We start from the raw sequence: 16,990 nt of genomic DNA, 5'->3' as shown, positions 1-16,990 counted from the left end.
GTTTGACCATTTAATAGTGGTCAAAGGAGTCTGGTGAGTGTATTGATTACACAGAAACACTAAGGATATCACGCTAAGAAATACCTTTTTGGAATGTTGAACATTTGCACTTTATATATTGCTGACATATCCTCTTAAAGAGCTTTTTTTTTTTGGAGACCAATTTGTGGAGTTACTCATGTGATCTGGATCACAACACATTGCACATGCATTTTTGAGATTGTATTGAAGTTAACAATAGGGGAGGTTGCATATTATGTTAGGGCTATCACTAGGCACTTTATTGTTTTTGTATATTTATGTATAAGTTGTAAGTTTTTTAGCGCAGTGACTTTGTCTTGAGATTGTAAAGAGTGACTTTAGGATTCACTTGTTTTCACTGCTACTGACACATTGCAGTGAAGGAAACACCAAAAGCACGGATTTTACACACAATTGCAATGATGTCAATAGCTGAAACTGCCAGCCAGAGTGCCTAGGAGAAAACAGGAATAGAAAGGAGGTCTCCCAATGGGAACACCTGTTATAACTGTCTAAGAGGGGATTTTCCCTCAATTCTCGGAGATTTCCTCTCACTTTCTGTTGTGTTTCTGGGGCAGGAAGTGAAGGGCAATCCTAATGGGATGCAAAAAAAATAATTGGTTTACATATACAGTACATATTGGTTGTCAGCATACTGTCATAGAGTGGACAGATTGCCTCTTACAGCCTTTCCTCCCCCAGTTGTATCTTATGTGGCTCCAACATCTGATTTTGTTTGCATCATACTAGGGTGAGCCAGTTGGCTGGGTCTTCAGTAGGGCAGGACAAGACACTTTTGTCCTGATAATGAAATACCTATAAGAAAACAGTCTAATTCTCATCCCAGGGGGAGTGCGGATAACACTGATCATATTGCACCAGGATGTTCCCCTGTTTACAGTTCCATCCAGAAGGGTGTAAAGACACTTTAACACTCCCATTGCTCCTTTGTCCAACTGGACACAAACAATGTCAGGAAATCTAATCTCTGCAATCAGTTGTGTTAATGTGGTCTGTCTGACATTTCCAATACAAAATGTCACTACAGATTAAGTTGAATATGATCTAATTATTTGTGTAACTTATTCTGTGGATTTTTTTTTAATGTTGAAAATTATCTGTTATGATTTTTGATCAATGATGAGTTTTGTACACAAGTTTATATAAACATTTAGAGATTTTATTTCAATCAGAGATGTTTAAACAGACTTTTGTACTATGACTAGGTTGTCTCATGTTATTATATTTTATTAAAGTAGACCTGAAAATGGTGAGGGTAGAGAGGAAGAGTTCTGACATCATCTAAATGTTCAGACATAACTAATTGACACAAAAATATTCAGCACCGGGCCTTTGGTGATGGTAGTTTTCAGTGCAGAGAGATGCCCTCCCTATAACCCTAACACCCCCTCTAAACCTAATATTAACCTTTCCTGTAATGATAATCCTAACGCTAAACCTTTCTGTAACCCTATCACTAATTCTCAAACTATCTCTCCAGTAACCCAATACTAATCCTTCCTGTAACCTGAGCATTAATCCTCACACTTAACCTTTCTGTAACCTAAAATCTAACACTAACTCTCCTTGTAACCGCATCACTAATACTCACATTAACTATACCTATAACCTAAAAATTAACCTTTCCGGTAATGATAAACGCTTAACCGTTCTCTAACCCTAACACTAAGGGGTTGATTTACTAACCTTATAAACATGCCATGAACAAGTATACACCTCTGTAGTGTGTTACCTCTCAGCATGATCTATTGGTGGAATCTAGACACCTTTTGTAGTGTGTACACACCCAGCATGTGTGTTGTGCAAAGCCCTGCATGAATTGCAAGGTGATGTTGTGTAAATTAGCTCTACATTGTGTTGCTTGCGTTGATAAATGCAGGAATGTAAATGCATGAGCTAACCATTTTTGTCTAAACTGTGAAGCAGCATTATATATGCATCATGTGCATGATTTTTCCATATATGGCATTAGTGGAAATATGCTTTTAGAGACTTTGTGGTTGATAAATACGTTTTGCTATGTAAAAATCACACGCACCTATTGTTTGCGTGTGTTTAGGTTAGTAAATCACCCCCTAATTCTCATACTAACTCTCCCAGTAACCCAACACTAATCCTTCCTGTAATCCTTTATGTAACTCTCCCTATACCCTATCAGAAATCCTCACATTAATCATGCCTTTAACTCAAATATTCTTCCTCACACTAGCCCTCACTCTTACCCAAAATCTAACACTAATCCACTCTCTTTGTAACCCTAATCTTTACAATAAAATTATCTGTATTCTCTGTAAAACTAACCCTCAAATTAATTCTCTATGCAACTCCAAAACCTACTCTCCCTTATGTAAACTTAACACCTTGTTTGCATACAGATCTTTCTTGTGCCGGGATCCTCTGTGCTGAAAGGCACCTTTATCCCAACAATGCAATCTACTATAAAATATTAGATAGCTAAGTTCAAAATTAGGGATTTTAGTGGTATTAGGCTTACACATAAATTAGGCTTACACAGTAGGTATATACAAAACCAAAATGTTTATTCGAATACATTTAAAAAAAATCTGCATATCATAAAAGCATCCAAAATAACACAACAGGACCAAATTAATACATATTGCATTAACCTACAATATTCTCCCTATAATGATGATTTAACAGCAGACATCATGAATTATCAAGATCACACCATAGCTCAGTCCAGTGAATGTAGAGTAGTAGTACATAGGGGACATTCATACGTAGGTTGTAGTGAGGGCATTACAGTGACGCGTTTCACAGATGTGTGTCCGCTTCTTCAGTAATGTGTATAAGCTGTGCAATATGCCAACTGTATCGTAGGATTAATATGTAGATATATGATATGTGGAATACTTTAAATTGTTTTGAATAAACATGTTGGTTTTATAGATATACGTACTCTGTAGGCCTAATTTATGACACTACTAAAATCCCCAGTTTTGTGCTGAGCTATCTTGAATTTGGCCTCTGAGATGCAGTGTCTGATTATTTCCACTATATTGTATTATATTACAGTAAACAAAATATTAATGTATTGTCCAGGTAAAACTGTAATATATTCCCTCCCCCCTGCACCAAGGTCTTCCGGCTAAGACTGCTATGCTCCTACTGGGAGGCCAATGAGTGGAAGCATGTAGAACAGCTGATTTCCAGGTCAAGTGACCATTCTATTGCCAAATAAAGCAACAGAATAAAGTCATGAGCTATGAGAAGCCCTGGGTGAAACTTTAGATAGTAGAGGCCATGCTTTCATGGTGTCACCTTACAAGGGGTACCAGACCATTATTGGAGGATGGGTGGGCCAAGAAACAAAGGGAAAGGGCTGGATTTTTCTTTAATCCTTTCCTGGCATTTCTGTTTAAATATTAGATTGTCCCACCGGATTCTTGTGTCAATCTTCAGTTACATTGCTGTTATGTTCAAATCTCGACAACAGGATGAGTTTATCCTGCAAAATCAGCCAGCTGCGAATCATAATCGTATTTCTTTTCAGCCGCCGTTGGTGTTTTTTTTTCCTTTTTGCAAAGCTCTAATTTTCTAGAAAATAGGTAAACTCGGCTCAACAGCCATTTGGAAAGGTTTGATAGGGGAGTGTGACGGAATGATATTCATAGATCCTTTTAACTGGCAAATTGAAAAACCTACCTAATCAAAAGATGTCTGTGGTTCATCATGTTTCAATATCTTCCCGAGCAGGCTCTATATAGATGGAGGAATCAAACCCCAGCCCAGCTTAGGTTCTTATTATTGTGTGCATTTATCAACTGCTGGTAAAAGCGCTCGTCTCTTGGCGTGCCAGAGAGGTGCAATGTGGAGAACTCTTCCTGACACAGCTGACACATCCTTTTCCTTTTCACTTGTAAAGATTCCTCCAGCTGAATAATTTTCAGCCCAAGATGTTAAATGATTTTCGAGCTGCGGTTTGAAATATTGGGTCTTTCTCTTGAATAACTGTTTTGCTAAGTCGAAGCGAGGGTGCCCTCTGTATTATTGATTGCCCGAATCTTGCTACGAATTCAGAATAAATGTTTTGTTATTTAAAATAAATGCATGTTTGAAATCGCTTCTTTCATTTTTTTTTAGTCTTAGCATTAGTTTTTTTTTGCAAAGCATGTGTTCTTTTTTAAATTTTAATACGCTTCCTTCTTTTTGCTCATGAGTGCTTAAGCTTCAACATTAATTTTTAAATATTAATGTGCAGATATAGAAATCATTCATCTTGATTTTTACATTAAGGAGGATAATTATATAGTGTTTAAATATTTATAAGGTATTTAGAATATTAGAGTTATCACCATAGTTAAAGTGAACCTGTATTAAAAACAAAGCACTATGCGGTCAGGATACTGAGCATTGCATTAGAGGTGGGTAGGGGTGGCATGCACTTGAGCCCCAGCAGGTGACCAAGGCACTGGAAAGTGACTTCTCTGCAGTAAAGGGTTATATATATATAGTTAATTTTTTAAAAATAATAAATACATTTGAAATGTTCCTGTTGCTATAATAAATGTACACCAGCCAATCTATACTTGTAAAATAATCCAGTATATACCTCTCTTGTGTCACGTGCACCGCTATACACCTTGTTTTCAGGTCAGGTCCCCTATCTCAAGACTTAATGAAAGGGGACCCAAATTGCAACTCTGAGGTTGCAACTTGTACACTCTAAAGCAGTGGTTCTCAACCTGTGTAACCTCAGGACCCGCATTTGTCCTTGGTCATTAAGTCGTGAACCAAGTTGCACTGTAATGGAACACATGCAATTGCGGTACTGCTTGTTCCAATGTGGGCGATAGAACTGTGGGTGGGAGATGCAATGCACCTCCCACACCAGAACGCATGGTAGGTACGATTGCATGGTACAGTGCGTTTATGGCACGGTAGTGAGCGATTAACTCACTGTACTGGTGTGAATGGGCCCTCAAAAACACAGACAGGCACACATAACCACAGACACAATCTCACACAGATACACACTCCAAAAACATTTTTTTTTAAATCCCCCCCCCCCATTCTCCCTACCTTACCAGAACAGGAGTGGATTCTCAGTCGGCTCGCTAAGGATTTGAATCTGAGTGCAGTTTGACCATTTAATAGTGGTCAAAGGAGTCTGGTGAGTGTATTGATTACACAGAAACACTAAGGATATCACGCTAAGAAATACCTTTTTGGAATGTTGAACATTTGCACTTTATATATTGCTGACATATCCTCTTAAAGAGCTTTTTTTTTTTGGAGACCAATTTGTGGAGTTACTCATGTGATCTGGATCACAACACATTGCACATGCATTTTTGAGATTGTATTGAAGTTAACAATAGGGGAGGTTGCATATTATGTTAGGGCTATCACTAGGCACTTTATTGTTTTTGTATATTTATGTATAAGTTGTAAGTTTTTTAGCGCAGTGACTTTGTCTTGAGATTGTAAAGAGTGACTTTAGGATTCACTTGTTTTCACTGCTACTGACACATTGCAGTGAAGGAAACACCAAAAGCACGGATTTTACACACAATTGCAATGATGTCAATAGCTGAAACTGCCAGCCAGAGTGCCTAGGAGAAAACAGGAATAGAAAGGAGGTCTCCCAATGGGAACACCTGTTATAACTGTCTAAGAGGGGATTTTCCCTCAATTCTCGGAGATTTCCTCTCACTTTCTGTTGTGTTTCTGGGGCAGGAAGTGAAGGGCAATCCTAATGGGATGCAAAAAAAATAATTGGTTTACATATACAGTACATATTGGTTGTCAGCATACTGTCATAGAGTGGACAGATTGCCTCTTACAGCCTTTCCTCCCCCAGTTGTATCTTATGTGGCTCCAACATCTGATTTTGTTTGCATCATACTAGGGTGAGCCAGTTGGCTGGGTCTTCAGTAGGGCAGGACAAGACACTTTTGTCCTGATAATGAAATACCTATAAGAAAACAGTCTAATTCTCATCCCAGGGGGAGTGCGGATAACACTGATCATATTGCACCAGGATGTTCCCCTGTTTACAGTTCCATCCAGAAGGGTGTAAAGACACTTTAACACTCCCATTGCTCCTTTGTCCAACTGGACACAAACAATGTCAGGAAATCTAATCTCTGCAATCAGTTGTGTTAATGTGGTCTGTCTGACATTTCCAATACAAAATGTCACTACAGATTAAGTTGAATATGATCTAATTATTTGTGTAACTTATTCTGTGGATTTTTTTTTAATGTTGAAAATTATCTGTTATGATTTTTGATCAATGATGAGTTTTGTACACAAGTTTATATAAACATTTAGAGATTTTATTTCAATCAGAGATGTTTAAACAGACTTTTGTACTATGACTAGGTTGTCTCATGTTATTATATTTTATTAAAGTAGACCTGAAAATGGTGAGGGTAGAGAGGAAGAGTTCTGACATCATCTAAATGTTCAGACATAACTAATTGACACAAAAATATTCAGCACCGGGCCTTTGGTGATGGTAGTTTTCAGTGCAGAGAGATGCCCTCCCTATAACCCTAACACCCCCTCTAAACCTAATATTAACCTTTCCTGTAATGATAATCCTAACGCTAAACCTTTCTGTAACCCTATCACTAATTCTCAAACTATCTCTCCAGTAACCCAATACTAATCCTTCCTGTAACCTGAGCATTAATCCTCACACTTAACCTTTCTGTAACCTAAAATCTAACACTAACTCTCCTTGTAACCGCATCACTAATACTCACATTAACTATACCTATAACCTAAAAATTAACCTTTCCGGTAATGATAAACGCTTAACCGTTCTCTAACCCTAACACTAAGGGGTTGATTTACTAACCTTATAAACATGCCATGAACAAGTATACACCTCTGTAGTGTGTTACCTCTCAGCATGATCTATTGGTGGAATCTAGACACCTTTTGTAGTGTGTACACACCCAGCATGTGTGTTGTGCAAAGCCCTGCATGAATTGCAAGGTGATGTTGTGTAAATTAGCTCTACATTGTGTTGCTTGCGTTGATAAATGCAGGAATGTAAATGCATGAGCTAACCATTTTTGTCTAAACTGTGAAGCAGCATTATATATGCATCATGTGCATGATTTTTCCATATATGGCATTAGTGGAAATATGCTTTTAGAGACTTTGTGGTTGATAAATACGTTTTGCTATGTAAAAATCACACGCACCTATTGTTTGCGTGTGTTTAGGTTAGTAAATCACCCCCTAATTCTCATACTAACTCTCCCAGTAACCCAACACTAATCCTTCCTGTAATCCTTTATGTAACTCTCCCTATACCCTATCAGAAATCCTCACATTAATCATGCCTTTAACTCAAATATTCTTCCTCACACTAGCCCTCACTCTTACCCAAAATCTAACACTAATCCACTCTCTTTGTAACCCTAATCTTTACAATAAAATTATCTGTATTCTCTGTAAAACTAACCCTCAAATTAATTCTCTATGCAACTCCAAAACCTACTCTCCCTTATGTAAACTTAACACCTTGTTTGCATACAGATCTTTCTTGTGCCGGGATCCTCTGTGCTGAAAGGCACCTTTATCCCAACAATGCAATCTACTATAAAATATTAGATAGCTAAGTTCAAAATTAGGGATTTTAGTGGTATTAGGCTTACACATAAATTAGGCTTACACAGTAGGTATATACAAAACCAAAATGTTTATTCGAATACATTTAAAAAAAATCTGCATATCATAAAAGCATCCAAAATAACACAACAGGACCAAATTAATACATATTGCATTAACCTACAATATTCTCCCTATAATGATGATTTAACAGCAGACATCATGAATTATCAAGATCACACCATAGCTCAGTCCAGTGAATGTAGAGTAGTAGTACATAGGGGACATTCATACGTAGGTTGTAGTGAGGGCATTACAGTGACGCGTTTCACAGATGTGTGTCCGCTTCTTCAGTAATGTGTATAAGCTGTGCAATATGCCAACTGTATCGTAGGATTAATATGTAGATATATGATATGTGGAATACTTTAAATTGTTTTGAATAAACATGTTGGTTTTATAGATATACGTACTCTGTAGGCCTAATTTATGACACTACTAAAATCCCCAGTTTTGTGCTGAGCTATCTTGAATTTGGCCTCTGAGATGCAGTGTCTGATTATTTCCACTATATTGTATTATATTACAGTAAACAAAATATTAATGTATTGTCCAGGTAAAACTGTAATATATTCCCTCCCCCCTGCACCAAGGTCTTCCGGCTAAGACTGCTATGCTCCTACTGGGAGGCCAATGAGTGGAAGCATGTAGAACAGCTGATTTCCAGGTCAAGTGACCATTCTATTGCCAAATAAAGCAACAGAATAAAGTCATGAGCTATGAGAAGCCCTGGGTGAAACTTTAGATAGTAGAGGCCATGCTTTCATGGTGTCACCTTACAAGGGGTACCAGACCATTATTGGAGGATGGGTGGGCCAAGAAACAAAGGGAAAGGGCTGGATTTTTCTTTAATCCTTTCCTGGCATTTCTGTTTAAATATTAGATTGTCCCACCGGATTCTTGTGTCAATCTTCAGTTACATTGCTGTTATGTTCAAATCTCGACAACAGGATGAGTTTATCCTGCAAAATCAGCCAGCTGCGAATCATAATCGTATTTCTTTTCAGCCGCCGTTGGTGTTTTTTTTTCCTTTTTGCAAAGCTCTAATTTTCTAGAAAATAGGTAAACTCGGCTCAACAGCCATTTGGAAAGGTTTGATAGGGGAGTGTGACGGAATGATATTCATAGATCCTTTTAACTGGCAAATTGAAAAACCTACCTAATCAAAAGATGTCTGTGGTTCATCATGTTTCAATATCTTCCCGAGCAGGCTCTATATAGATGGAGGAATCAAACCCCAGCCCAGCTTAGGTTCTTATTATTGTGTGCATTTATCAACTGCTGGTAAAAGCGCTCGTCTCTTGGCGTGCCAGAGAGGTGCAATGTGGAGAACTCTTCCTGACACAGCTGACACATCCTTTTCCTTTTCACTTGTAAAGATTCCTCCAGCTGAATAATTTTCAGCCCAAGATGTTAAATGATTTTCGAGCTGCGGTTTGAAATATTGGGTCTTTCTCTTGAATAACTGTTTTGCTAAGTCGAAGCGAGGGTGCCCTCTGTATTATTGATTGCCCGAATCTTGCTACGAATTCAGAATAAATGTTTTGTTATTTAAAATAAATGCATGTTTGAAATCGCTTCTTTCATTTTTTTTTAGTCTTAGCATTAGTTTTTTTTTGCAAAGCATGTGTTCTTTTTTAAATTTTAATACGCTTCCTTCTTTTTGCTCATGAGTGCTTAAGCTTCAACATTAATTTTTAAATATTAATGTGCAGATATAGAAATCATTCATCTTGATTTTTACATTAAGGAGGATAATTATATAGTGTTTAAATATTTATAAGGTATTTAGAATATTAGAGTTATCACCATAGTTAAAGTGAACCTGTATTAAAAACAAAGCACTATGCGGTCAGGATACTGAGCATTGCATTAGAGGTGGGTAGGGGTGGCATGCACTTGAGCCCCAGCAGGTGACCAAGGCACTGGAAAGTGACTTCTCTGCAGTAAAGGGTTATATATATATAGTTAATTTTTTAAAAATAATAAATACATTTGAAATGTTCCTGTTGCTATAATAAATGTACACCAGCCAATCTATACTTGTAAAATAATCCAGTATATACCTCTCTTGTGTCACGTGCACCGCTATACACCTTGTTTTCAGGTCAGGTCCCCTATCTCAAGACTTAATGAAAGGGGACCCAAATTGCAACTCTGAGGTTGCAACTTGTACACTCTAAAGCAGTGGTTCTCAACCTGTGTAACCTCAGGACCCGCATTTGTCCTTGGTCATTAAGTCGTGAACCAAGTTGCACTGTAATGGAACACATGCAATTGCGGTACTGCTTGTTCCAATGTGGGCGATAGAACTGTGGGTGGGAGATGCAATGCACCTCCCACACCAGAACGCATGGTAGGTACGATTGCATGGTACAGTGCGTTTATGGCACGGTAGTGAGCGATTAACTCACTGTACTGGTGTGAATGGGCCCTCAAAAACACAGACAGGCACACATAACCACAGACACAATCTCACACAGATACACACTCCAAAAACATTTTTTTTTAAAGCCCCCCCCCCCATTCTCCCTACCTTACCAGAACAGGAGTGGATTCTCAGCCTGGGGTCCAGTGTGGGCTGCTGTGCTGTGTTGGAGCTGCATCCATATGTAAATTGCTTGTACAGCTTCCTTGCACACCCGGTAGAGGTGTCGGGAACCAGAATGTGATGTCACTCTGGTCTGGTACAGGACACGTAAGGGAACTGTAAGCAATGCACGTATGGATGGAGCTTCCTCGCGCCCATACCCCCAGCCTACCCCACCTCAAGCTTACATTTAACACCTAGGGGAAGGCTGATGAGCATCTCACCTAGAAAGATGGAAGGCATGCGGTGACCCACTGAACACGACCCACCAGTTGAGAACCAAGGCTCTAAAGGTATTTAATAGGAAGTGGGTGGTTAAACTTACTGCTTGGGCTCTGTGCGTTTTCTATTTACAAAGTGCACTATCTTATGGTATCATGTAAGTGGAACAATATAGTTGTTTTTATCCCTAGTGTGTTTATTGCGCCAGATCAATGTGCTTCTTTCTCTCTTTTGTCTTGAAGTTCTGCATACATCAATGTGCTGTATTAAGGAAAGCTGCAAACTGATCTGGGAATTGGGGAGAAATTGTATGGACTATAAGGATAGACGTTGATACTAAGAACTGCTCTCTAGCATGGATGTGATTTGTTTTTGTTAAATTTTCTTTACTAACAGCACATCAGTTGCTGTTTACTTTCAGTCACTCTGATTGAAATGTAGTACAGAGACATCTGAAGGGTGAAGAAAAACAGCACATGAGCTAAGACTAGCATTGAAAACATAAAAATAAGCCTAGGGCTCCACCTGCTAGACATGCCAATACAACATATCTATATGCAATAGTCCATATTTACCTAACTAAAGAGAAAAGAAATCTTTTTAGGCCTCATTTACACACGAATCGGCCTGCACGTACAGCTCCGTGCTGCGTGCGGGGCCGTACCAAGTAGCTGCCGGGAAGGACAGGTGCTGCGTGTGATTAGAATGCAGCCCCCGTCCTTCCCGGCAGCTACTTGGTACGGCCCCGCACGCAGCACGGAACTGTACGTGCAGGCCGATTCGTGTGTGAATGAGGCCTTACAAATGTTATTATTCAGTCCTGACCATAATAAATAAATGGAATATATACAAAACCGATATCAAGTTCCTTTAAATCTTCTCACAACATAACTTGGTGTGCAAGTGACAGGTCTATTTTAAGGGTAAATTAGAAATCAACAAATTCTGTTACATTGTATCTGTGGAGTTTTTTTTTTTTATACTGTAAGTACTCTGCCCCCAGAAACAATAGCCTCCTGCTATTTAAATGATATCTTCAATCTCTTGCTCTCTGTGTACTGGCTCCAAGCAAAACACAGTCAGTGAAGCTAATCTTTCCTCATTGCCTTTTACCCATCAGCCCATCTATCATTCTGGCTGCTTTGTGCATTAACATTCACTGTCATCAAACATCTCCTTGTGGAGACCCGAGCACGCCAAGATGTTCCTAGTGTGACAAGCAAATAATGGCTTTCATTAACTACTTTTCTCCTGGAAAGTATGGGAGATCTCCTCCAACTTTAAAGATGAGGAATGCGTGCACTTTTGGCCTGTAGAAAATATTTGCAAATATTTAATGATGTATAGCGCTGGGTTAATGTCAATATTTTCTCGGTGCAGTTCATAATTAATTAAAGGACCATTGCACATGAAACTCGCTGCCGCATTCTATAAAAGATTTATTGGATGCGTTTTCAAATACATACATGAAAAATATTGGAAATTATGAGAACTGTGAATGTGTGAGATAAGACTACAATTATGAGAGGAAGTTTTTTTTTTCTAGTTTTTTTTTGCAGCACTCACCAGATTTGATGTATGTAAATGAAAAGCACAGCTGGGGATCACACAGAGCACATGAGCATGTTTCATAAATCATTCCTGCTCACATTATACAGCTAGATTACTTGTGATACCAAACATCTTGAGTTTTTCTGTCATAATCTGAAAACGTATTACTGTTAAAACTGTGAATGATTTGTTTATATTAGTCCAACACTTAAATTTTATTTAAAAGAGTCTCTGATTGCATAGTAGCTTATAAAAGCTGTGGATTTGACATTCTTAAAGCAGAACTGTAGTTCAGTTGCTCTTGCCATTATGAGTAAGTATGCACAGCATTCTTGTACGGTATGGTAGACTCACCTGGCTGTTTGCTCTCCTCCAGTGCTCATAAATCAGAGCTGTTCCTAGCTCTTCATCATCGCTTTGTCTACCACCATCTTCTCCTGGTCTTCCTTCAGGTTCCCATCAATTCTTTTTTGGCCATTGGGTAGCCACTGATATTGTAACTTTGCTGCACGAGTGCTGGAATTACATGACACCGGCACCTTTCGTAGCATCCTATAGATGCCAGGAATGAGTTGGCATGGTAAGCTGAACTGTGCATGCGCCACAGGCAGTGTACACTATAATTTATAAAAAATTTTCACAGAAAAGATATGCAGAATCACTTCTACTACAAAAGCTTAATCATTGTTTATTAAAGCTCTGCTTTACATAGAGAGCTTGAGTTATTATTACAGTATTTACGTAAAACCTCACTCAAGGGAAATTAAAAGGTTGCCCCCCACACTGCAAAGATTAAATGTCCGTTTACACCTAGGGGACAGGAAAAAGCTGTTTTACTTACCTGATCCCCCTCTCACCCAGAAGTCAGCACTCTCCTCCTCTCCCCATCAGCTCCAGCTGTGGACTGTCCCTCAGTGTCCTCATGTAAAATACAGGGCTATAGGAACTGCATTGTTATAGATGATGTCAGCAGTCTTAGACCACTGAACTGAATGGGAGAAGAGGCTGCGGGTACCAGCATAAAGATGCACTTGAAGTTTCTGAAAATTATGGTTGCTGTGCTAGATAGGCAGAGCCAGCTGTCACTCACGCAGCTGGGCGGATCCAGACATAATTGTCGGGACCTGCTTCAGCTGTGGCATCTCAGTATACCGCGAGCAGTAGCTCGCGGTATACTGTGGCGTCTCAGTATACCGCGAGCTGTAGCTCGCGGTATACTGAGCTTAGGGTGACAGGAGGATGCTAGTTTGTGTGCTCCCATTACCCTAAGGAGAACTATGGGGAAAAGCCTTAACCCCATAGTTCTCCTTTAACTTTCCAAGGAATTGACCCAGCACAGATAAAAGCTAATTTTTGTTTAAAAAAAATAGGTCCCTGGAGCTTTTATCCATAATGTTCTAGAATGCACAGCATATTAGCACACTATGGAAGACTTACCTACCAAATTAATCCCCGCCCGCTCTGCTCTCCACTGCTTCCATCTTACTCTAGATTTTGAGTTATTGGCCACTTGATTTGCCATGCCCCGTTGACATAACTGCCATGCATGCCCATGGGAGTTACTTCATCTCGGCACACCGGGTCTGCAAACCAAGCTGTGCATAAGTGGCTCAGTGTACAGGGAAAAAAAATTGCTGGAAGGCATCACAAAGATTTTGTTGCAGAAGACACTTAACCAGTCACTTTTGTCATTGAATGCCTGCCAAGGAGTTTGCATGTTTTCCCGGTACTTGTGTGGGTTTACTCCGGTTTCCTCCCACACTCCAAAGACATTCTAGAAGGTTAATTGGCTCCTGACTAAATCTGCCCTTGTATGTATGCATGTGAGATAGGGACCTTAGATTGTAAGCTCTTTGAGGTCAGGGACTGATGTGAATGTGCAACTATGGAAAGCACTTTGCCGTGTAAATTGACGGCGCTAAAACCTGCAATAAATCAGCAAAGTTTTTTTTTTTTACAAACTTGACTTTCACTTTAAGGATGCTGGAAACCGGTCACATTCAGGTATTTATACTAGTTATGTTTATAATACATGTGCTTTAAAAAAAAAGAAATTACATATCAGCTGTCCACCTTTCTCTGCCCCCTTTCGTATCTGTTCTTTGCTCTTTTGTTCTTCTTTCTTTCTTTCTCTTTGATTTTGCTCTTTTTGGGTCTACTCTTGTAGTCACATTTATTTACATTCACCTTTTTACTGTGAACCCTCCAGATTAGTATATCTATTATTTGGACAAATGTTTTTTTGCAATAGCAGTGGTAGGCAATAATGAATGCAGATTTGATTTCCCTTCTCTTTTACGTGCTTTACTCTGTGATCTTCTACAATCTTCTGTTATTGTTCCTCATAATTCATACTTATTTTTGTATTTAGTAAAATGTAATAAAAAGCTTTGATAATGAAAATACATATCAGCTTTAAAGCCCAACTCCAGGGAAATTAGAAGTTTTCACTTTCATCGGGGCTGTCCCTGTAAAAACTTTTAATTTCCTTGGAGTTGGGCTTTAAAGTGACACTGAACACAGGAGTTAAATCTTAAAAATGCATTCAAGTACCTTAGCCTTGTTCACAAAACTGTACCTTATTTGTGTATCACACGGCTGCAGGTTCCCAAATAATTTCTGAATTTGTGCTGACACTGTCCCTTCTTCTGGAGGGTGGCTACTTTTGTTCTCCCAGGTCCCTGTGAGGAACCTTGGAGCAGTGGCTACTTTAAAACACACAAGGACCACGGGGAACAAATGTAGCCACCCTCCAGGACAGTTTCAGAACCAATTCAGAGATGATTTGAAGATCTACAGCCGACTGATGCACAAATAAGATACATTTTTGTTAATAGTTAAGGTACTTGAATGCATTTTTAAGATTTAACTCCAGAGTTTAGTGTCACTTAAAAGCTGATATGTATTTTCTTTAAAAAAAAGTACATCAGGGACGGCAGGTGAGGCAAAGCCTAGAATTCATAATTCACCTAGAATTATGGAGGAAAAAGCTGTCAGCTTCATGTCTGAAGCTGAGAGCTTTTTCTCCATTCAGATCGGCATCTAACAGGTTACATAGCAGGGAAATCCTCCCCGCTGTGTAACCTGTCATGGAGCCTCAGCGGTGAGGAGCAAGTGAGGGACAGGGAGGCTCCTCCCTGTCTCCTCCCTTCCTCCATTACACTAGCTTGGGGACGGGTTGGGGCGGTGCTTCGACCGTCAGGAGGCGGAGATTTGGTCAGCAGGGCGGGATTTCCGCCGGCAGGGGGGCGGGGCTGGGGAATGCCTCACCCCGAGCAAGAGGTACCGCACGTCACTGAAGTACATGAATTATAAACATAACTAGTATAAATACCTGCATGTGACTTGTTGCCAGCCTCCTAATCTCTTGTACAGCAGTATTCAGACTGGAAGATTGCCAATGCTCTGCATTCACATCTGATGACAAGGAACGTGGTTACAGGAGGAGAGAGCAAAGAGATGACCTCATCAGTGCGTTGATGTCTCTGTCCAGTCACAGACTGGAATACTATGTGTATATTTGTGTTTTGTTGTCAAAGTCTAAATGTGTCAAAGTGATCACTTGCACTGGAGTCCTTTTCACATTGGCTCTCTCTCTCTCTCTCCTCTTTTATCTTTTAATCTTCCTTTATCTCCTTCCCACTGCTGCACACATTATCACTCTCACTGCAGGAAATTCATCAGGAATAATGCAGAACAGCCAGCATGAAACACGAACAGTGTGTAGTTTTGTTTTACTTATCTGGAAACATCTAAAGTTAACACTACGCCTTATATTACTGGGGTCCTTGATTTAATTGCCATTAGCGATGCTAGCCACAATGAGTTTGTATCTTCTCCCCATGTTTGCTCGGGCTTGCTCCAGGTGTTCAGGTCATACTGGCCTAATTCCTTTCCCGGCTGATTTGGCCCTAGAACACATGTGTATGATTATTATAGAGACACTAGTATTGTTTTGACTCTACATACAGAAAAAAATTCCATCTAACACATTTGTCCAGAATTATGTTGTATCTATTGGAGAAAAAAAAAGAGTTCTAAAATGCTTATGATGTGTTTATGTTTAAAGTGAAAAAATGTATCACCTAAAAATCTAAGTAATTGAGGACGTTGATGTAATGCTTTCTGCATTATTGAGGCATCATAGGACCACCGTGAAGGCTTCCAAAAAGGTGAGCAGTATGAAAAAAGAATAATTGAAGTGGGGGGCACAAGAGGAAGTAGAGGGGGAGATTTTTTTGGGGGGAGGGAGTCCTGGAAGCGGGGCTGGGCATTAAAGGAAAACTGTAATGAGGGAAACATGGAGGCTGCCATTTCTTTTGAAAACGCTAGATGCCTTGGTGCTGACCCTATTCAAAACCTTCAGACAATGACCTGTAATAAGAATGATCAGCCAACTTGTGCTGGGTCAGTTTCTTGGAAAGTTAACATGCTAGTCAACATGGTAGCACAGCTACCAGAATTTTCAAAAAGGGGTTAGAAAAGTCAGCCCCTATATTTTTCATATGACAAGTAGCCGTTATTCAGCTTGATGCTCACTTGCATTTTCCCCAAGTGTCTGTGTTTGTTTTTATATGCTTGTGCTCATGGCTTGATAACTGCTCCATTCTATTTTGAGAACAAGGATTTAGCCTCCACATGTCTATACATGAGAGATGATATAGGCTTAAGTTTCTCAGGGGTTTTTCATTTTATAATGATCAATCAAAATAGCAAAGAATGAGTAGCACACCCATAAGAAAAGTGGATGGGACATAACTATTATCCTAGGATAACATAGACACCGGCACTCCAAGTAATGAATCAATGGTGTCTGTTTATTGACGTATGAAACATAGCACAATGCAACAAAAGGCAACGTTTCTGGGTCTCACAGGATCCCCTTCATCAGGCAAAATGAGTGAACAACTATTATCCTTCCCACTTAGTAAAAGT

At 39.4% G+C, this 16,990-nt stretch overlaps 1 protein-coding gene across 1 annotated transcript in view; it reads left to right on the top strand.

Moving 5' to 3' along the window:
• The window catches only part of CACNA2D3 (calcium voltage-gated channel auxiliary subunit alpha2delta 3), a 786,579-nt gene that overhangs the window by 310,833 nt on the left and 458,756 nt on the right, over positions 1 to 16,990 (top strand). The window lies entirely within an intron of this gene.

This window comes from Nanorana parkeri, unplaced genomic scaffold, assembly GCF_000935625.1.
Source record: "Nanorana parkeri isolate BGI_ZX_2015 unplaced genomic scaffold, ASM93562v1 scaffold189, whole genome shotgun sequence".
Lineage (NCBI taxonomy): Eukaryota > Metazoa > Chordata > Amphibia > Anura > Dicroglossidae > Nanorana > Nanorana parkeri.
Note: the sequence above shows the minus strand (reverse complement) of the source record. Positions and strands in the feature narration are given on the sequence as shown.